This window comes from Gossypium raimondii, chromosome 5 (assembly GCF_025698545.1).
Source record: "Gossypium raimondii isolate GPD5lz chromosome 5, ASM2569854v1, whole genome shotgun sequence".
Classification (NCBI taxonomy): Eukaryota; Viridiplantae; Streptophyta; class Magnoliopsida; order Malvales; family Malvaceae; genus Gossypium; species Gossypium raimondii.
In genome coordinates this window covers 41,793,532-41,810,927 of record NC_068569.1, presented here as the reverse complement: position 1 = coordinate 41,810,927, position 17,396 = coordinate 41,793,532, and positions in this window count along the sequence as shown.

Genomic DNA, 17,396 nt, shown 5'->3' with positions numbered 1-17,396 from the left:
ATAGATGTCGGAACTCTGCGTAATCTCACAATCTTAGATACATATAATTTTGCTAATCTCTCAAGTAAGAAATCTGTTCTAACCTTAATGAAATGTGCCGATTTAGTCAATCTGTCAACAATCACCCAAATCGAATCTTTCTTTCTCGGAGTTACAAGTAAACCAGATGCGAAATCCATCGTGACTCATTCCCATTACCACTCAGGAATCATAACAGGTTGTAGTAAACTCGACGGTACCTGATGCTCTACTTTTACCTGCTGACAAATCAAACATTTAGCTACAAATTCACAGATTTTACATTTCATACCCGGCCACCAATACATTTATTTCAAATCATAATACATCTCCGTGCTACCCTGATAAATAGAGTACGTACTGCTGTGAGCTTCAGACAGAATATCATGTTTCAAATCTAGATTATTTGGAAAGCAAATTATATCGCGATAACGTAATGTACCATTATCATCAACACTGTACTCTGTACTCAATTTTTCTGAACCAGTTTTTGTTTCAATATCAACCTCGAATCTTCATTTGGTAATTCTCAAATTCATTGTAGAAACAGGGGTTTAGTTCTCAACTCTGCCAGTACCGAACCATCTTCATTCAGAGTTAAATGAGTGTTCAACACTCGAAGTGGAAATAATAATGACTTTCGGCTGAGTGCATCCGCAACAACATTAGCCTTTCTCAGATGATAATCAATAACTAGATCGTAATCTTTTAGTAGCTCTAACCATCGTCTTTGTCTCAAGTTCAATTCTTTTTGAGTCATTAAATACTTTAAACTTTTGTGATCCGTAAACACGTGACATTTCTCGTCGTATAAATAATGTCTCCAAATTTTCAAAGTAAATATAACCGTAGTCAGTTCAAGATCATGGGTAGGATAGTTCTTTTCATGTGGCTTTAACTATCAATGAGCATAAGCTACTACTTTTCCTGTCTGCATCAATACACAACCCAACCTATTGAGAGACGCATCACTATAAACAACATACGCTATCCCAGATTCAGGCTGAGTCAACATGTTCTTCAGCTGATCAAAACTCTGTCGACACTTATCAGACCAAACAAACTCGATATTTTTCTGTAACAATCTGGTTATCGATGAAGCAATAATCAATTTTTTTAAAAAAAAACATCGATAGTAACCTACTAAACTAAGAAAACTTTGCATTTTTGAAACATTCTTCGGAGTTTTCCAATTCATCACAACAAAAACTTTACCCAGATAAACTCGAATCCCGTCAGCTGATACTATGTGACCCAAAAAACCAACCTCACGAAGCCAAAATTCAAGCTTACTAAATTTTGCATACAACTATTTTTCTCTCAAAATTTGTAATACGATTCTCAAATGTCAAGCATGCTCGGATTCTGTCTTAGAATAGATTAATATATCATCAATAAACAAAACAAAAAATCTATCCAAATGAGGTTAAAAAACTTGATTCATTGAATCCATAAAAGCAGCAAGGGTATTTGTCAAACAAATTGGCATTACTAGAAACTCATAATGACCATAACAAGTTCTGAAAGCAGTATTCGACACATCACAGTCTTTAACTTTCAATTGATAGTACCCGGATCTGAGATCTACCTTCAAAAACACTATGGCACCTTTTAATTGATCAAACAAATCGTTGATATGTGGTAAGGGGTATTTATTTTTTATAGTGACTTTATTCAACTGTCTGTAGTCTATACAAAATCTCAAAGAGCCGTCTTTCTTTTTCACAAACAACACATGTGCACCCCAAGGAGATACGCTCGGTCGAATAAACCCTCTATCTAATAACTATTAAAACTATGCTTTCAATTCTTTTAATTTAATTGGTGCCATACGATACTGTGATATTGATATCGGTACAGTTCCAAGAACCAAATCAATCACAAACTCAACTTCACGGTCATGAGGTAAACCCGTCAACTCTTCAGGAAATACATCAATAAACTCACTGACAACAGGTAACTGATCTAGCTTCGATTCTAAATCTCTGGTATCAATAATGTATGCTAGAAATGTTTCACTACCATTACATATCAATCTCTGAGCAGAAAAAGCTCAATCATTTCTAACATCTTTCAAACTCTCAGACTCAACTGAAAACACCTCTCCTGTCTGACATTTCAAATCAATCTGTTTTTGTCTACAATTTACTATAGCATCATGCAACGATAGCCAATATATACCCAGAATAACCTCAAATTCCTGAAAGGGTAGTAACATCAAATCGGTAGGGAATTCACAGCCTCTAACTTTTAATGGACATTTACGACAAACTAAGTCAACTATCACACTCTGACCTAGTGGATTAGTAACTTGAATATCATAATCAATAGATTTAATAGGTAATTTCTTTTTCGTTACTAATGCAGTGCAAATATAAGAATGAGTTGACTCAAGGTCAATCAATGCATACACAGTAACATCAAAGAGATAAAATATACCAGCAATCACATTAGAAACAGTAGCTTGGCTCGTATGACGTATGTCCGAGTAGGTGCTCTAGCCTCTAACGGAACGACTGTGTCTTTTACTCCTGTGTGAGTAGTCCCAGTAGCACTATTCTGGCCCAGACTCTACTTTCTAAGAGGTAGACATTTGCTTTTCATTTTGTTCTTCATTTTCTTTAACTGTTTAGGGCAATTCCGGAGAAAGTGACAAGTCGACCCACAACTATAACACGCTCCCAACTTAGTCGCCAAGATGATATTTTCCACAATGTCTAGAACTGGTCTTCGGATCATTTCGTACGCTTCCCACACTATCCATTGGTTTAGCAGAAACAATGAAATCATGTTGAATTGACTTGTTTTTGTTCGGATGCTCAAACACTAAGGTAGCTCAGCTAAAATCTTCTTCAGTCTTCTTTGCTGGTGATGTAGAAAATGACTTTGAAGAACCTCTCTTATGAAACTCTCAAATCCATCTATGCCATTGTATCTTGTTGTTTTAGACGTCCTCTATTTTCTGTGTACGATCAGATAGGACAACAAATTCTTGTATTTCATTACCTCCAATCATCATTCGAATTTCATCATTCAAGCCATCTTCAAACCGAATACACATCTCTTTTTTAGTAGGTACAATTTCCCGAGCATATTTACTGAGGTATACGAACTCTCTCTCACATTCAGCAACTGATTTGTTTCCCTGTCTTAACTCAAGAAATTCTCTTTTTTTTCTTATCCAAATGTAGTTTCTTGACATACTTCTTTTTAAATTCAGATTGAAAGAAATCTTATGAAATTTTCTCCCTTGGTACCACAACTACTATCGTAGTCCACCAACTGTACACTTCCTCTTTTAATAATGAAATGACACATCTAAGAAAATCATCAAGAGGGCAAGTCATTTCTTCGAAAACTCATAAGATGTTCTGAACCCAAAACTCAGCTTTAACCGGATCATCCTCTAATCTACCCTGAAATTCTTCAGCACCACATTTTCTAAGCTTCTCAATCGGAATACATCGATTAGGCTCAATCACAGGAGGAGGTGGAGGTGCAACCGAAGGTATAACAGGTGGGATAACAAGGGGTGAAGGTCGTTGAGCCAGATTATTCATTTGCATAAACTAGTTGAACCACTGGTTCATAAACCCAAAGAACATATTTTTTAAGTTCATGTTCCTAAGCTGGAGGAATTGAAACATTACTACTCATCCTATGATCAGAGGTCGGTACATTACTGTTAATCTTATCATTGTTGGCACGATCAGATCCGTCTAACATCTTACAATCTATAAGAAAAACAAAGGTTAGATTGGATTAAAGACGTCACACTATCACAGATTTATATGGCATGTAATTCTAGACATTTCACACACTATGTTTAGTCCAAGAACTAACTAAACCATATCTCTGATACCACTAAATGTAACACCACTAACCCGTATCAGTCATCGAAAAAGGGTTACAGAGCATTACTGAACAAACAGAATAGTAAATCATTCAATTCATACATCAATACAAAAATAATCTAATTTCATTCAAATACATTCATAACGTCCCTTAATCGAGCCCTCGGGGACCTAAAAATACTTTATCGAAAATATTTGGAAAGTCTAAGAAAAAGTTAAAAAATTTGGACTGCAAGGGTGACACGAAGGCCGTGTGACTCACACGACTGAGACACACGCCCATATCTCAGGTCGTCTAAATTTTGAAATCGGGATACACGGTCATGTCCCAGCCCGTGCCTCTGCCCATGTAACTCTCTAACTTGGGTCACACGGTCAAGCCATACGCCCTTGTACCAGGCCATGTAACTCTCGAAATAGACTCACACTCCCGTGTGTCAGGCCGTGTGCTAAGCCATGTAACTTTTGAAATGCAACCCTAAAAACCTACAGGGGACACACGGTCATGTTGCATGGTCGTGTGTCACACACGGCTGAGGCACACGTCCGTGTCTCAGGCCATGTAGACCCAAAATGAACCTTGAACCACAAGTTTACTATTTCAGACTTACTTGAACCTTAAGAAACACAAAAACCAACCAAAACACCTATTCAAAGTGATATTATACAAGCCAAAAACATACCAAATGAACCTATTAAATTCCTAACCAATGTACCCTCATTGGTACCACAAGTATATACAATTATACATCAAAACAAATCTTCAAACACAAATTATCACTTACTCACCCTAACTTGTAATTCAATCCCATTTCAAACATACCATATCAAAGTTATACCATAATTAATTCACCACCTACTAATTTGGCCATATCTCAAAAGCATCACATAGCCAATTTAACACATAATATAAAGACATTAAAAGTACAAAATAGGTATTAACCAAAACAACTTATACAATCAAGTTCATACTTGACTATTTACGTTTCCAAAACATTAGTATCAACACCAATCCTATTACATAGCATATAATCTGGAATAAACGTTTCAAAAACTACCGAGTTAAGCTGGATACTGTGACTTGAGTGCCAATCCGATCATCTAACCATCCAAATATCTACAAAAATAAAGATTAACACAAGTAAGCTTAAAGAAGCTTAGTAAGTTCAACGTCATAAATGATAAATCTTACCGAACTAAATACAACAATTCAAACAATAATAATCAACCATAAGAATTCCTTGTCATCCACAATTTCAACTGATAAATTCATCTATGTTCAAGTCAATACTCAATATATAACAAATCTTTCAAATTTATTAAACAGATTACCTTACCGAGATTTTCCATTTGAAGAACGACTTACGGATAAGAGTACATCGTAAGTCCAACTATAACACACCGATGCTCATAAGATCTAACCCAATCGAAACACGCCAGTACTTATAAGAGCAAACCCAACCGTAACATGCCAATGCTCATAAGAGCTAATCCAACTGTAACACGACAATTCTCATAAGATCTAATCCAATTGTTACACGCCAATGCTCATATGAGCTAATCCAACTATAGCACGCCAATGCTCATAAGAGCTAATCCAACAGAAACACGCCAAACAAGGAGTATAACACGAGAGTTCGCAACAAATGTTACACCTAAATTTACTCGGGAAATAAATATATACCTCCCTCCAATCCCTTACAACATGTCATATCATGACTGTACTCTATCCCGTATTCAATCCAATCCGAGCAATCAAATTCAATATCATTTCTCAAATAATAACTCATTATCAACAATTAAATATATGTACTTTATGTTATGTTATACTATTCAACAATTCATATAGATGTTAAATTATAATTGTACAAACTTACCTGGACTGAATTGTAGTAATTGCAGAAGTTTAGAGACTATTCTGCTATATTTCCTTTTCCACGAGTATCTACGGTATCTTGATCTAAAATGTAAAATTCCTCAATTATTAGCATACATTTCATATTCCAATCCATTTACAATTAATACCCTTTTATTTTCTAAATTTATACTTTTACCCTAAACTTTTACAGTTTTTACAAATTAGTCCCTTAACCTCTAATTCATCAAATTAACTATTTTTCTCAAGTCAAAATTTCATTCAAAAACACTAGGCCCTTAAACAGCCCCCAATGAACCTTAAAGTCACTTTCAAACCCTAGAATTTTTTTCATTTTCACAATTTAATCCTAAAATCAAAATCTAACAAAAATCATTTTACAAAATTTTCAAACAACAGAATCAAAGGTTCAAATACATGGTATTCATAAAAAACATTCAAAATCCATCAAGGGAAACTTCCAAAATTTTTAACAGAATCAAAAACGAAGGTATGAGCTAGCTGGACCTAGTTGCAACAATCTCAAAAACATAAAGTTTACAAAAAATGGGCAAGAATTTCACTTACATGCAAGGCTTCTATGCTTAGTCGATTCTCTAAGTTACTTTCTATTGTGTTTCGGCAATGGATAAGAAGAAAAATGAAGAAGAAAAGCTTATTTCTTCTAATTTGTTTTATTGTAATTTTCATTTATTTACAATTATGCCTTTCTCATTAAATTTTCTCTCATTTTTAATTCTAATTGTCTTTCCACACATTAATTGAGAATTAATTGCTACTTAAGTCCATCCTCAACTATTAACTAATCAATTTGATCTCCTAATTGTAATAATTACTAATTTTGTACTTTATCCTCAACTATTAACTAATCAATTTGATCTCCTAATTGTAATAATTACTAATTTGTGTACTTTCTTTTTACAAATTAGTCCTTTTTCTTTAATTAACTATCTGAATGTTAAAATTTCTTAACCAAATTTTAATATGACTTTAATGAGTCTAAAAATATTCTAAAAATAATATTTACAAGTTGATATGATGGAAATTTGTGGTCTCGAACCACTGTTCTGTCACCATTGAAAATCGGGTTGTTATATTCCCTTCTAACTTTCTTTAGCCCGTTGAGGGTTTTCCCACAATTACCATACAAGGCATGCATCTTTTGTCATACAACATAATAGCATGGAGTACAACGAACCCCTAAATTATACCATGATCATTTCATGCATATTGACATGTAGTGGCTAATGCTCATGTTACCATGCATACAGGTCACACTAACCCACAAGGATCATACCAGCCAGATAAGAGAATAGAGTCTTACATTTCTTCCTTATTCTTAGTAGCTCAGCCTATCCATTTTATTGGAGCCTCCCTCATTTTGGCAATAGTTCATTATTTCTCTATTGTCAAACTTGGCTTCTCACGATGGTAACAACATGCAAAGCCTTCTACAACTACTTCTTCTTCTTCTTCAGATTGTCTAAAGAAGATGATACTTGGTTTAGAGAAGGAGAATATGGGTGAACAAAATTATGAAGAATTTTGTTTCCAACTCGTCTTATTTATACTCCCTTGGCATGATCTCCACAGACTGTTGCTACCACTCAGTCCTAATTATTGTGCCGTCCACTATGGAACTACTTGGTTCTAATCTAACCAAACTGGTTTTGAGATTCATCTTTTCCCTAACCAGCCACTTAAGTTTCTAAGTGTCTTGCTAGTGTCCAGGAATTTCTACTCTTATTCAATTAGATCCCTAACTCTTCCTCAAGTTCGGGTATTTAGGATGCCTGGGTGTGACATTTACGTTTTAGTCCTCAAGTTACAATACTAACTTATTATTTTGGAAGCCACGAAATCACACCCCTAAAGTCGCAAATCTAGCCCGAAACATTTAAAATTTTGTAATTTAATCCTTAAATGGTATCGGTTTATGAAAAGAGCTTTCATATGCTCGTATATACCCTGAAAAACATTATATATTATGATATAATGATGTAATGAACATGTTAGTGAATATAAAATGTTGAATCGATAACATGTTGAATCGATAACAATTATGTTGTAATTGACTATAGTTGTTTCGACAACAAATGTGGCATTCTGTAACTTAGACCTGTCGATCGAGTCGAGTAAGGTGTGTTACAAAAAAAACTTATAAGTAAAGAGAATCTACGTTTTTTTGATAAACAACATATATAAGTGTAACTTTATAATTGGTATAAAACTCAACATAAGTTATAAGAAATGGTAAAGTAAGATTATCCATGGTTACTTACTAAGCTCATCGAGCTCACGTGTTAGTGATTTAAAAGACGTTGGTATTCGATTTGGTGAGAAGTATAAGGTTTGGGTTTGGAAGCTCCGTATCTTCAATCATCTTGAGGTTGCATATCAATATTTTGGATTTTTTTTTTATATTAGAAACTAGCATACAGGCAAAGACTTAATTTGAATATTGTAATTCTAAAACTTTAAATTTGTAATTCAAGTCATTCATATACTTTTACTCAAGCTTTATTATGTAGTTTATTTTGAATGTGTTTATGGCTTGTATCATGAGTTGAAATGAGATTTGAAATTGGTTCAAAATTCTTTGGAATATATGGAAATTATTTGTATATGTTTAGGCTTGATTTTTAAGTGTTTTTGGATTATTTTTCAAATTCAGGGGCCTAGGGTCCAATACTCTTACCATAGGTATCAGACCGGAACAAGTCACTAGCTAAAATGCTAGAATATAGAGACTAGGTATCAATACCTATCCCCCTAGACAATAACCCTGCATTATTTTGATCGTTTTAAGCCCTCCAAGGCTCGTACTTGACTCCGGGCACCTCCAATCACCTGGAAAATGTTTCTAAATGGTTTTAAATTTATTTTAAAGCCATCAAAATATTTCTATATTATTTTTATGAATTTATTTAAATTATTTTATGTTTTAAATTTTGATAAAAATCCCATTTGTCTTAACCTTAATGATTGTTTTAAGCAGATGGGCTTCGAACAATTGTTTTATGATTTAGAAGTGCCCCATAAGTACCCAATGACTCGGAATGATTAATAATCGATTTTGAATTATTATGAACTTGGTTAATTTGATTTAAACCACATTAAAATGTTGCAAAACGAATGTTTTTATAAAAAAAAATTCATTAAAGTTTGAAAGTGCACAGTAACACCTCCTACTCATACCATACGTTGAGATTGATGAGGGGTGTTACTATCTTGTATTCGTTTTTAGTAGGTTTTAGACATTCTATAACAAGATAAAATGTGGATATAGATGCTCACAGACAAAATCTTGATAACTTTTTACAATTTTTTAATATTTTCATGATTTTATATTTTTTAAATTTTTTAATAAAGTTTATAATATTCTTAATTACGTCCAAAATGAACATGGACAAATGGGTATCTAGCTTCAAATGAATTTGGACATCCATTTATCCAAGTTTATTTTGAAGATAAATTTTAATGATTTTGTAGGGTTTTTTTAATACCAGCTTACTATCCATGTGGTCTGTCATGTGTTAGCTTTCCTTAGTCATGTTAGGATTTGTTGATAGCCAAACCAATCAATAACAAGCTTTGTTAAAGAAAGTGCCTAAAGAATTTTTTGTAGAAGTATCATAGATGCCACTGTACTAGGAGTCGGATTACATTTTGTCCCTTTTATCTAAAAAATGGGCAAATTAGTCTATGTATGTTAGGTTAAAGAGTAAATAAGTTCTTTTGTTAAAATTTCCATTAATTTCTATTGTTAAAAATTGATTCATGTATGTCAACATGAGGTATGCGTGACACATGTCTCACTATCTATTTATTCCATCGGCCACACCAATTTTTAACAATACAAATTAATACAATTTCTAAGTGAAAGGACCCATTTACGTTTTTTTATCTAACGTACAAATATTAATTAATTTTTTTTAAAGAAACAAAAATCTAATCTAACTACTTTTTTTTTCACAAAGGCTTTGTTTTTACCCGCTAAAAAAAATTATATTGTTATGTTTGTAAATCTCGCAAAAGAAAATGTGGAAAGGGATGATGCAAGTAGTAGCCATTGGCAAATATAATACAGTTAGAATTCATCAGCTGAATGTGTTACTGTTTACCAAACTGTCTCAAACTTCTATATGAATTGTGTTTGACCAACCAACCCAATAGATGGACTTTGGTATGTCTTGCCCATCTCAATATCCTCTCTTTTGTATAATACGTTGCTAAATATAACATTTTTTATATTATTCCCGACCGACCATTATACACCTAATCTCGTGAACTATTTTTGGAAAATTAAATTTTGTTGGATCGTATCATCTGTTGAAGTTGTGCACCTAAATAGAACAAAACCTTCTAAGAACAAATTATACACATTAAAAATGAAATCATTAATCAATACAATTGAGAACCAGACATGAACATGCAGGTTCTTGTAGTAAAAACGACAATCAAAACCCTAAAACAAGTACAAGTCTAACACAAAATACGAAAGGAAAGGAAACCAACAGAATCAAAAGACCAAGAAGTAATTGTTTCATATAATTTATGGACCAAGGTGTTTATTTCTGGGTATTTTTACTGCACTTCTTTTTTATCCAATTAAAACCCACAGTGGCTCCTTCTTTAGCTTTCTTCATGCTTGTTATCGCCACGGTTTTCGTTTTGCCGAGACCGTTTTCAACCTTCTTTGAATACTTAGCCTTAGCTCCTCCGGTGCCGGTCTTGCTCTGTTCGATCGGGTAAGGGTCGGGTCCGTTGTCCCATTGATCGGCCCATGATGTTCCATACGAGCTGTGGGATTCCATTTACAAAATAGAAGAGGGGATGATAAAGGAAACAAGATGTTTAGCCGAAAGCAAAATAAGAAAATGTGTATGCTTCTTGAAAACAGTGCTTTTTATTCTGTTTTTTGGTCAAATAAAAACAAATTGTTTTAAGAATGAACAAGGAAATTGCATCGAAGATGGTGATTCCAAAATTTGAGTTTTAATTAATTATTTATATTACCTAAGTTTATTTTCGTGTAAATGATTATTTTGTCAATATAATATGTTTGAACCATTTTAGAATTTTTCTTTTCAAACTTAGAATAGTTTAAGAATTATTGAAAGATATTTCAACACATTTTATAAATTTAAACTGTTAGACTTACGTGTAAACCTAATCGGAAAAAAATAAAAAAATATAAGGGATGTATTTTAATATCATAGATTAATTGTAATAAAAGTTAATTATTAGGATAATAATTATAAGGGATTTTAATTTCTTTTTGCATCGTTTGGTTATTGATGTAGTAACATTAAGAAAAATAGTTTATTTACTACATATGTTTTACAATAGTCGTTGAGTATGACTCCTATTTCATTAAATTTGAGATATAATCTTTCAGTTAAACCCTGTTTATTCGTTTCAATCAAACTCTGATTAGTCTGGATTATTTTATTATTATTTGACCTATGAATTTAGCCTTTAAATAGGTTTTTTTTTACAACCTTAGAAAATACACCCATTAGAGATTAGAACTCATAACACATTTAGAGAATTCTATGTTTACGTTTTGAGGGTTCTTTGTTTTCGGATTTTTGGAGTTTAGTTTTTATCTCCATCTTTTGTACTCTTCGTTCTTTTTTCATTATAATAAAATTATCTTTTCCCGTGGTTTTTTATCCACTTTAGAGGGGTTTTTCCATGTTAAATTTGTGTGTTCAATTTCTCAATTTATTTCGCTATTTTTTTTACTTGTTGCTTAATCGGGTCGATCCCAACAAGTGGTATCAGAGCTAGTTTAACTTTATAGATCAGCCCATTCAGAGATGGTAGCAACAAGGTTTGAAATTGAGAAGTTCGATGGTGAGACAAATTTCATCCTTTGGCAAGTTCGGATGATGGCAATTCTAGTTCAAATCGGCTTAAAAAAGGTTGTTACCAAGAAAAAGCCTGAGAATCTAAATCAAACATAATGGGAAGAGTTTGATGAAAAGGTCTTGTCTGCAATCCAATTGTGCCTAGCGAATACAGTATTGCAGGAGGTATTGATGGAGAAGACCTCAGCCACCTTGTGGAAAAGGTTAGAAACTCTTTATGCTTCTAAATCTTAGGCTAACCGTTTAGTGTTGAAACAACATCTATTTACGTTTCGCATGAACGAAGATGAGCTTCTTAGAGATGACATCAGTCAATTCATTACTCTTTTAAATGATTTAAAGAATGTTGAAGTTTATATTGACGATGAAGATCAGGCTACGCTATTATTGTGCTCTTTACCCCCTTCATACAAGTCTTTTAGGGAGACCTTGATTTATGGCAGAGACAAACTCTCGTTCGAAGATGTGAGGGTCATTTTTGAGTAGAGACAAACTGGACAATGAGTTTGGTTTGGATAGCAAGGCAGGTAGGCAAGCTTTCGTTTTGGTAGCATCAAAGAAACGAGACAAAAGGTGTCGCTATTGTAAAAAGTTAGGTCATGTCAAAGTAGATTGTTATAAACTGCAAAATAAAAGAGCTGCTGAGAGTAACGAGGAAGATGTAGCTGGTGCTAATTTGGCCGATGAAAGTGGTGATGATTTCTTGTAAGTCTCAGGCTAACCGTTTAGTGTTGAAACAACATCTATTTACGTTTCGCATGAACGAATGTGAGCTTCTTAGAGATCACATCAGTCATTTCATTACTCTTTTAAATGATTTAAAGAATGTTGAGGTTCATATTGACGATGAAGATCAGGCTACACTATTATTGTGCTCTTTACCCCCTTCATACAAGTCTTTTAGGGAGACCCTAATTTATGGTAGAGACAAACTCTCGTTCGAATATGTGAAGGGTCATTTGTTGAGTAGAGACAAACTGGACAATGAGTTTGGTTTGGATAGCAAGGCAGGTAGGCAAGCTTTCGTTTTGGTAGCATTAAAGAAACGAGACAAAAGGTATCTCTATTGTAAAAAGTTAGGTCACGTCAAAGCAAATTGTTATAAACTGCGAAATAAAAGAGCTACTGAGAGTAACGAGGAAGATGCAGCTGGTGCTAATTTGGCTAATGAAAGCGGCGATGATTTCTTGTTAGTGTCAATGAACGATAACTCCAAGCTCATGTCCGAGTGGATCCTACATTCAGGATGTTCTTTCTACATGTGTCCCAATAGAGAATGGTTCTCCACATTCAGTTCGGTTGAAGGTGGAGTTGTGCGCATAGGAAACGATTCATCTAGTATGGTAATTGGTATTGGTACTATTAAAATTAGGATACACAATGGGACGATTAGGACACTCTCAGATGTCAGTTATGTACCTGATTTACGAAAGCATCTTATCTCCTAGAGTATTTTAGACTTGAAAGGATGCAAAATCAACATCAAGTCGAGCGACATTAAAGTATCTCGTGGATCTCTCGTTTTGTTAAAAGGTAAAAGAACCGGCAGTCTTTATATTCTAGAAGGTTCGACAGTGACCAGTGAAATAGGATGTCCCTCGTCCGTTACGGAGTCGAATTCAACTCGTTTGGAGCGGAGGCAACTTGGTCATAGGAGGGAAAAAGGTATGATAGTTTCGTTGAAGAGAGGTTCTTTTTTGGATGCAGGTTTTGAAAAGTTAGGGCACTGTGTTCATGAAAATCATACTCGGGTTAATTTTAATTCAACAGTGTACAAGTTGAAGGCTAGAAGTCTTCCAGTTTCTAAGCACAGATTCAACTCAGTTAATTCCCTGCATAGTTCAAGATAGGCCTGTGGCGGGCTTTGGCAAAGATGGCATTGTGGAAATATGAGTCAAGGTGGAAATTTGTTGAGTATGACTCCTATAACATTTCAGTTAAACTTTGTTTATTTGTTTCAATCAAACTCTGATTAGTCTAGATTATTTTTTTATTATTTGACCTATGAATTTAGACTATAAATAGGTTTTTTACAACCTTAGAAAATACACCCATTAGAGATTAGAACTCATAACACATTTAGAGAATTTTGTATTTACGTTTTGAGGGTTCTTTGTTTTCGGGTTTTCAGGGTTTAGTTTTTATCTCCATCTTTTGTACTCTTCGTTCTTTTGTCATTATAATAAAATTATCTTTGTCTGTGGTTTTTTTATCCTCTTTGGAGGGGTTTTTCCACGTTAAATTTGTGTGTTTAATTTCTCAATTTATTTCACTTTTTTTTACTTGTTGCTTAATTAGGTCGATCCCAACAATAGCTGAATATAAAATGTACAAATTTAAATATGAAATTAGAAAGATGAATAATAACTTTTGTAAAAAAAGACATTTTCAAAATAAAAGAACAATTTTCTTTCTCTTTATTAAAATAAGTCATCGGAGTGACTAAATATTCTCAATTGAATTAATTTATTACTAATCCATATACTAAAACATGTGTAAAACTAATACTCATAAGTTGGTAAAAATAATACCAATCAACTAATCACAATGATTACTTAAATATCAAACATTTTTTTAGTTACGAAAGGAAGTTGAACTAAAACGATCCTTCAACATTACATCTTACATTACATCTTGCACCACCAAAGGTGATTGTGAGAAAAAATACGACCCTATTTGATAACACCTTACACCTTGTTTATAGTATCAACAATCATTAATTACACCCAAATTTAATTACTCAAGCAAAATATTTAATAAATGTGAAAATAATATAAAAAGTACGATATAATACTGATTAACCTAATAAATTTAATTATCCAAAACAATCATGTTGGTGTACTGTTTCCTTAGGCTGTTCAAAAGAAATGTTAGTTGGGTTGATTAATTTAATTGCAAAGGTCTTTAGGCTGCTTTTTCTGAAGCATATAATTTATGGTGGTGGCGGCGGAAGAAACCAAAATGTGCTTCTTATTCAAACCCTTTGCGTAGATCCACAGCCTTCCCTACAACATATTTGACTTTTCCCAATTACTTCTTTACCCCCTTTTTTCTAGATTCCTTTTATTCCAAAATTTCTAGAATGTTATTGGATTTTTTTTATTTTTAAAAAATATTTACGTTTAATATTTATATATATGAATAAAAACTTAAGATAAAAATTATATAAATTAAATGTAATATATTTATATTTTATGGTTATTTCGAATTGGAACAATGTATATGAAATTTTTTAAAGAATTTATAAGTATAATTATATATATATAAGTAGAAATTACAAATAATAAATGTTCCATAACTATGATAAATTCAATACAAAGCACAATGAACAAAATATCGAAATATATCTAAATCTATATTAGAATAAATCTGAATAAAGTTCATTGCAACTTTAACACGAATAATCAAAAATGTTAAAATAAGTTATAAGTCTCCATAATCTTGAAAATTTAGAATTTGTTGCTTATATTTTTATTTTCAAGAATTTAATTCCTTTACTTTTTAGATTTCAAATTTTAGGTTAAATTGTTAACACCGTTAAACTTTTTTCCTAAATCCAAGTTAATTACAACTCTCTCTCTCTTTTTAACAATCTCATTATAGATTCTAATCATATCTTCTTCTTTTTTATATATACAATGTTTACAACTACCTATAGCCCCTCCCCAACCCATAAATAAGAGGATAATGCGCTTCAGTATTCTCGAATCAACGTCCCCCTACATTGACAATAATGCTCATACTAATCCAGTTAATACTCAATTGCAACTCTTTTTTTTTCTTTTTGACTATATAGTTTTCAAGTTTTAAAATGTCAAACCAATAAATTTAATAAAAGACTAATAATATTAATAGTTAAATTAAATTTAAAAATTCTAAAAAATATATATATGGATTAAAATTTTAAATTTTAAAAAATAAAAATTTGTAATATATTTTAACGATACGAAATAATGTCAAAACTCGACCCGAAATATTTAAAATCTCTCATGGTGTCAACATTTATCCATAATATGAAAGCTTCGTTGTGATTTGACTTTACTAGAAAAAGTTCGATTCCTACTTCCTTGCCTAGACCTCAATAGAACAGTCTTCTAGAAAGCTAAATAAATAAATATATTATTTTGTAAAAGTCAGATAAAATTATGATTTCCGTTTAAAAAATAACATTTTAAGACTTAAGTTGAGCTTGCAAGCCATTATTTGAAAGATACGTGTTATTTTTTTAAGGTATAATGTTAAAAATAGCTCCTCAAGTGTAACTATTTAGTCACTTTGATCTTTATCTTTTCTATAAAGCATTTTAACCCTTAACGTTTATTTTTTTGTCAAATTGATTTATTTTTAACGGATATACTGACAACTAACGGCCAACATTACTCCCTGACATGGTGGTCTAAATGTAATTAAATGCTGATGTGGCACTATTTTGTTTTATATGTCACGTCAGCAAATGATTTTAAAATTATTAAAATTATTTTTAAATCATCATCATCATTGTTTCTTCTTCTCCATTGCTTCTTTCTATCGTTCATCATCATCATCATCACTGGTTCCCTCTTTCATTCCCCTATCTCAAGCAGTCAAACTCGCCCCTTCCTTCCTCTCTACTTTTACTTTGCTAAGTACAAGCTTTCGACTATGCCCAAACCCTCTATCATTTCACCAACTCCCCTCTAGTTTCCAAGAAGAAGTACATTTATACCATTGATGATGACTGCTTTGTAAGCTAAAAAACTCATCTATTTCCTCCTTTTTAATTTGGGTTTCGGGTTTTATTGAATTAAAAAAAAAAACAAGTATTTGGTACTTTTGAAGATCTGGGTTTCAGTCAATTATTAGAATTGGAATTTGGGTTCTTTTATTTTTACTGTTTTGCATGTGGGTTTTATGTTTTGGATCTTGATGTGATCTTTTAGTCTTCTAGGCGTGCAAGACCTATTCTCATCCCAGCTAGACATCCAAGTTAGCATTTACAACTCATTTGGACTGCCACGTAAGACAGTTGTTAGGGAGGTAACAAAGCTTAACAACAAAGTGACCACTTCGTAACAAAACTCTAAAGTAAGTGGCTAAAACGTAACATTTCAAACATAAGTGACTAAAATGTAATATGAGGAAAACAAAAGTGACTCTTTTTATAATTTACCCAAAAAGATATGCATAAGGGTGCTAGAATTCATGTTTTTCTTGTTGTTATAATAATAACGATGCCAACTGGATGAAGGCTTAATCAATATTAAAAAATGATTTATTTATATATATTATTTAGATAATTATTTGATATATTAACTGTGGAGTTTCTTAATTTTACAAGTAAGGTTAATAAATTGTTATATGTCTTTAATTGATTTTTAAAAAATAAAAATTAAACAAATGAAGCACATGACAATTTTTTAACTTTTTTAATTAAGAAAATATGTTTCTTGTATAGTAAATAATAATTCATATTAAAATATTTTAGAATTTTTCTTAAGGAAAACAAAACACGATAACTAAGAGGACAAAACCAAATCTCAAGTAAATAGTCTTACCCTATGCACCAGGTCCTATCGTCCTCAACAATAATTGGAATGATAGTCAAAACATTTTAGAGTAAAATCAAAGAAAGATGAGAATGATGTAACATCCTACCCGGTGAAGTCCTAGTGTCCGATTACTACTTATCGAAGTAGTTTAAAACAACATTCACATTGTTCCCAATTCTGCATAAAAGAAGCAACAATAACTAGGATTTATGAGGCCAGCTTGTCCTGATGTTACCAACAACAA